This window comes from Rhinolophus sinicus, chromosome 1 (genome assembly GCF_057876585.1).
Source record: "Rhinolophus sinicus isolate RSI-liver-muscle chromosome 1, RSI-T2T, whole genome shotgun sequence".
NCBI lineage: Eukaryota > Metazoa > Chordata > Mammalia > Chiroptera > Rhinolophidae > Rhinolophus > Rhinolophus sinicus.
The window spans coordinates 63352306-63359179 of record NC_142501.1 but is presented as its reverse complement, the minus strand read 5'-3'; positions in this window follow the sequence as shown (position 1 = coordinate 63359179).

Below are 6874 nucleotides of genomic sequence, written 5' to 3'. Positions count from 1 at the left end.
AGTGGAACATGGGGATGCACTAGGGTTAGTCAGGAGACAGAGGAAGTGTGGGGACAATGCAGGCAAGAGCCTCTATTGTGGCTTCTATGGGAAGGAATGGACAAGGCAGGATAAGCAGGCTTAGGATCAGTTGCTCTGATTCATTTCACCAGGCTCTGAACTGTAGGGGCTGTCACTAGTTGTCTGGAGCCTGGCCCTGGGGTGACTAGTGCAGGGGGATATCGGTCCTGAGTATGAAACCCAATAGAGGAGGTGGTGGGATATGTGGGCTCTGAACTGGTGAAAAAAATAAAAACTTAATCAATCAACCAATAAATAAGGCAACTTGGGGCTGGCCCGGTGGCTCAAGCAGTTGGAGCTCCATGCTCCTAACTCCGAAGGCTGCCGGTTTGATTCCCACATGGGCCAGTGGGCTCTCAACTACAAGGTTGCCAGTTCAATTCCTCGAGTCCCGCAAGGGATGGTGGGCTCTGCCTCCTGCAACTAAGATTGAACATGGCACCTTGAGCTGAGCTGCCTCCCGGATGGCTCAGTTGGGTGGAGTGCGGTCTCTCAACGACAAGGTTGCCAGTTCGACTCCCGCAGGGGATGTTGGGCTGCGCCCCCTGCAACTAGCAACGGCAACTGGACCTGGAGCTGAGCTGCGCCCTCCACAACCAAGACTGAAAGGACAACAATTTGACTTGGAAAAAAGTCCTGGAAGTACACACTGTTCCCCAATAAAGCCCTGTTCCCCTTCTCCAATTAAAAAAAAAAATCTTCAATAAATAAATAAATAAATAAATAAGGCAACTTGTCACCAGCAGCCAACATCTGGTATTGGACGTGGCTAGCGTGCCTGGGTGCAGTGACAGAGGGGATGTCACAATTAAACAGCAAGGCATGCTGAAGGGTGTGGCTGATAGATATTACCACACTTCTGGAAAATTAGAAAACAAATGATCTCAAATGTAGCCGTGACATGTGGGAGTACAATCATTATACACTTCTTGAAGTTGTCTCATTCCAAAAAAAACCCACATTTGATTTTAGGGAATCACATGGAGAGCTGAAACACACTGGAAGGCTAGAAATAGGTCAATGTGATTGCAAAACAGCCTTTTTCAGTGTTGTTGTGCGGCTCCTAATGGCTTCCCTTGGTCCCCCAATCAGACAGCTTGTCTTTAGACAAATGCTATTCAGCTGGTTACTATGGCAATGATGGAATACTAGTTGTCATGGCAATGAAATGGAAATTTTGGGGACCAGTTTCTTTAAAGGAGGTGTATTCATTAAGCCTTATCTTCCTTTCTTTCCTTAAAACTTGAACGTAGTGTATAGTACTTTTAAAAGGGGTCCATTTTCAAACTCTGTGCATACAGCTCAGAATTTATATTATTAGGTTGGTGCAAAAGTAATTGCAGTTTAAAAGGTTAAAAACAATTGCAAAAACTGCAATTACTTTCGCACCAACCTAATATCTTCTCTTATTCTTAGATCACATGACCTAAGTCTTTTCAACTCTGTGATGAGAACAGTCAACCCCCACACACAGTTTTTTATGGCTCCTATTAAAAAATGACACTGCAGAAGCTAGGTTTTTTTTTATCACCCAGAAAGGGTTTCTGCCAAACGCCATTGGATTCCTCCAACCAAAGTCATTCTGGTATGAAAGAGAATAGGGTCAAAATAAATGTAATGGGCTTTAAATTATAAAGAAGACTTTTTTTCCAGCATTGAGGTATAATTGACAAATAAAAACTGTCTATATTTAAGGTGTAAAATGTGATAATTTGATCTATTGTGAAATGATTACCATAACACATCCATCACAACACAGTGAGCCCCCTTTTTTTGTGGTGAGAATACTTAAGATTCACTGTTAGCAAATTTCAAGCATGTAATGCATTGTTATTAACTATATCCACCATGCTGCACGTTAGATCCCCAGCACTTGACCATCTTATAACTGAACATTTATACCCTTTGTTCAATATCTCCCCATTTCCTCTGCGCCCCAGCCCCTGGTAACCACCATTTCCTTCGCTTCAGTGAGTTCAACTTTATTTATTTATTTATTTATTTATTTATTTATTTATTTATTTATTTATTTAAGGAGGGCGTAGCTCACTGGCCCATGTGGGGATCGAAACGGCAACCTTGGTGTTATTAGCACCACACTCTAACCAACTGAGCTAACCAGCCACCCATCAACTTCTTTAGATTCCACATAAGGTAAAGGAGACTTTTACCGTTCAACCCAATTACGTACTCCTCATGGATGTCTTCTTTGAAGCTAATCCTTTTGAAAAGCAGCGGAGCCTGGCTCATTTCCCCTCCTGGTGCTGATGGGAGGTTTCATTCCTCTTTGCTTCGAGTCCGCTGTGTAGTCATCAATGGGACATGTATGTTGTTCACATGTTATATAGATGTGGCGGAACTTTTTCTTGACTGCTCCCAAGGAATTAATTTTGCTGCTCATTTTGGGGGTTCTGGAAAAGAGAGAGTGGTGATACTAACAGTTTGGCTCAACTTGGGGATCAAGAGAGAAAATATATTGAAACAAATCTGATTTCATGGACCTCTCAAGTTTTCTGAGATTACTTTGGTAGAACATGAACTCCAAGGAAAACGTTTTTTGATGTATTTTTATATTGAGTGTTTGCTACTACAGAATTTTTACATGTTATTTATGACAATGATTCTCAAGCTCTGTTTTGCAAGAAAATTCTCTGGAGAGTGTATAAAATGCAGGTTACTGGACCCCATTCCAGACCTATGGATTCAGATTTCTTGGGTGGGGCCTGAGAATGTGTATTATACACAAGTATCCCAAGTGATTTTCAGGCAGTCTGTGGTCCAAACAACATTAAGTAACTGAAGTGGGAAGAAAGTATTTACTGGAATAAAAAAAAATATTTTCTCGTGTTCCATGTTTTCTTCTTACGAAGAAAAATATAGCACCAACATTATCTTTAATTAGAGTACAATTATGACAATTCAGGAATAAAAGTCATTCTGAAGATCACAAACTTGGCAGAGACTTTCAGAAATCAATGCCATTCCCCTGTCTCTGGATTTTGAAAATGAATTATGCAAGTCACATGAGTGGGAGTGGGGGGGGCTGGTATGCAAAACACTTGAAGTGGAGGAGGGATTGGAGATTGCCAGGAACAGGGAACAAGATGGGGTGGAAGCGTTTACTGAGCAGAAGCCGGATCATGTTGACTGAGGTTGGGAGTTGGGATTTTATTCCAAGTGGCATGGGAGGCTTAAGTGGAGGAATGAGGTGAGGGGTTGTCCATTTTAGATTAGTGACTGCTTTTGAAAAAATGTCTTTGCCAGTCTTGCTCATCAGAGCAGACTGAGATCTTAAGTGTGACGTAAACATTCATTCTAAAAGCCTCTTCTCAGCAAAGATCTAAGAAAACTGTAGATGCCCTGAGGATTAAAGACAAGCAGACTTTGGTGAGGTGCTAAGAGCTAAGTCACACTATAAATTCATACCATTTACATGTAAAAAAAAAGGAAAAGAATGCTCAGCTAGAACTGCTAAGAACTCAGCCTTGTCTCCAGCTGCATCAGAAATTGCGTTTATTTCCCGGGTCCTAGATTCCTTACCTCAGGAATATGGCAGAGATACTCCAGTTCATGGGAGTGCTTCTCTTGATTTGAGCATCCTTTTGTTTTCCATAGTCATGATATAATGACAAAGGGACAAACAGAAAACTTACACATTAATAAGTTAACCTAACGTGATCTCGCATAGTTTAAAATAACATTACATTTTAAGTCAACTCTCAACTCCAGGACTTTCCCTAGGAATAGGTGGGAATTAGAAAATGATTTCTTCTGTTTTGACAGTTGGACAAATCAGCATTTAATCACCACCAAATAAATGCAAAGGGAAAGGTACTAGGCCCAGTTATGGGATATGTAGTAACATACATTGCCTTCAGAATCCATTTTAACTGAAATGCGTATTGACTCCCCAGTTGCTTAGGCAGCTCAGTCATGTGCCAGCACGTGCCTCTGTGTCAGCATTGGGCATTTTAGATTTGCTGCTTTGGAGGTGTGACACGACTGTCTTAGCCCCCGTGTCTGCTCAGAGAGCAGGGGCTTTGCCCAGCACCGTGCTTTGGGTTTAGCTCAAAGGCCAGCAACTACGCAGCTGTGGCAGCCTCTGAGTCCCTCTCAGGGGACTGATACTGATGGAGCCAAAATACAGCTCCCCGAGATACTCGGAAGTGAGAAGGAACCTCTTGGGGGAGAATCGAGAACCTGGAAGGGAATAGATGGACTTTTGGAAATTCTGTGACTGGTAGTTGGGGGTTCGGGCTCAGGCAATTTAACTCTTTAAAAGATGAATTGCACCATCAAAGTGGCTGGCTTACCAGTTACTTTCTCTCTTTCACTGTGACCAGTGGTTTCACATCTAGAACTTCCTAGTAATTATTTTATAGAAACTTTCTCCATCATCCTGCATTGTAGAGACACAATTAGAATATCTTCATTCTAAATATATTTCTCAATTACAGTAGACTTTTAAAACTCGTGACCTGCATTTGACCTACATATGAATTCCTATTTTGAAATTTCCTCTAATGTAAATTATTCCCAGAGCCCATAGGTGATTTTTTTCCCAGCACATAATCAGATATATTTGAACCTCTTTTTCCTCCACATAGATCACTGGGGACACTTGATTCCGTGGCCATGAAATTTACTATTTTTTCTTCATTAATATGCTCTCCTTCTAAACAAGCTATAATACAGTTTTTCTTTCTCCAAGTAGAAATCTATAAGCTATTATGGATGATTATTTTACTTATTTATTTTGGTTAGATGTTCAATAAGATTTGTAGTTGTGCATTTTGCTTCACCCCACGCTAAACAAGTTTTCCTCATTTCTCATCTTTATTTCTTTCCTTAAAATTTATTTTTATTAACAAAAGGAAAACTAAAATACCTCCAAGATAAAACACAATAACTTTCTCCCACTGTTTTGCTCCTAAATGCTAAAGTGATTATACCAAATGAAACAAGGATGAGTTCTGGCAGTATCTTTTCCACACCATCGCCATCTTCTCTTGACGTAGCCAGTGGGATGCCCACATCCCTCTAATGTAGATAGGAACCATTTTGCTACTGTTGTGGTCTACAGAATTTGGGGGAATTCCCCCAAATTACATAATAGCTTGGTCTGGACTATAGCTTACCTCTTTAACATTTAGGGTTCTGTTTACTCTCCCCTCAAGAATAACTATTTTACCTTTACAGGTTTCCCCCAGTATCTGAAAGTATGGCGTTCTTATGAAAACTTTTCTCAGCCAAAATGGTGTAAAGTGAAGAAGCAATTGCCATTAATTTATATGGAAAATTTTTTGAGAGTTCCCAGATCCAAAATTCAATGCACGCGTGCCTTTATTTCGTTAACCACAATCAAAAAGCTAAAATATGTCCAGTTTTACACGAAGGTAACACCCTAATGAGCTCTCTTAGGCTTTTCTGATACCTGAAGACACATCTTGCTAACGGATACAGAAAATAAATCGAGATAAAGCACAGATGCTCACAGACATAGTTCAAAGCTAGGGCACCTTGAGGCTGAGATGCTGAGTGTGGTTCCCAGGAAGGACCTTGGCGAGCCCACTGTCACTGCTTGGGGTACACGCTGCCTCCATAACAGCTCCCTGCAAAACAAACACTATTTTTGCTTTTCATCTTTTTCTGAAAAAAAAAAAAAAGTGAAAATCCTCTTCGGATTTCTTCAGTTAGTGAAAACCGGTACTAATGTAGGTCTTTTGTAAAACTGAAGTGGTGTAACAAGACTTTTCGAAAAGTGGCAGATACCTGTATTAGGAAGAAAATTCTTTCTGAATACGTGCATCAGTCAGGTCTTTCAGTTGCAAGCAACAGAAACCAACTCTGGCTGATTTAACCAGGATTTTAAGAGGCTTAAGGAGGAGTTTCTGTTTAAAGGTGGTGATATGAAGACAGACATTTACCCCTGCTGCCTCCCAAAGCCTCTCGAAATGACAGTAACGGGCATTTTTAAAAAGTTATAAACCCACAGGTTGATGAAGAATAAGAGATGTAACAACAGGAGGAACAATCAGCCTCTCTCACTCTTTCACACACACACACACACACACACACACACACGTTTTGATATCCAGCCCAGTCTCAGCTCTCCAATCACTCGTGCTGAGGACTACCCTTGATGAAATGACTATTTAAAAAAAAAAATAATAAGTGTAGAAAGCAATTTTCTACTATGTAGATATAGGTAAAAGGCTACTGAAGATTGATGAACCTCACCATGATTATTTCCCAAAGATATATTGACCATATTTTCCAAAATCCAAATGGGGATACATGGCCTGTGGAATGGAATTTGCCATAGTTCTTGGCTTCCAGGAACGTTCTGGCACTTTAAATCGAACTTGGAAAATTTTCCACCTTAGGAGTCCCAACTATCCAAAGTAGAAGCCAGAATACTCCTTTCCCTAGCCTTCCTACTATTCTTTTCTTTTCCCCCCTTCTTTTTCCTCCCCCTCACCCCCATTCTGGTTCAAGCCGTTGAGTCGTTGTTTCTCAGTCTAGTTGTGTAAGCCCACAGCAGCACACAGCAGCCCATGGCAGGTCACAGCAGCTCACGCCAACCTCCAGCTGCTCATAGCAGCCCAGCTCCAAGGAGAGTGGTTGTTCACAATCTTAGCTGTAGAGGGCACAGCTCAGTGGCCCATGTGGGAATCGAACCTGCGACCTCGGCGTTAGGAGCACAGCGATCCAACCACCTGAGCCACCAGGCCAGCCGGTTCCTACTATTCTTACAGGGAGCTGGCATATGAACAGTGCGAGGTGATGACCAGACACACCCATATGGGACTCT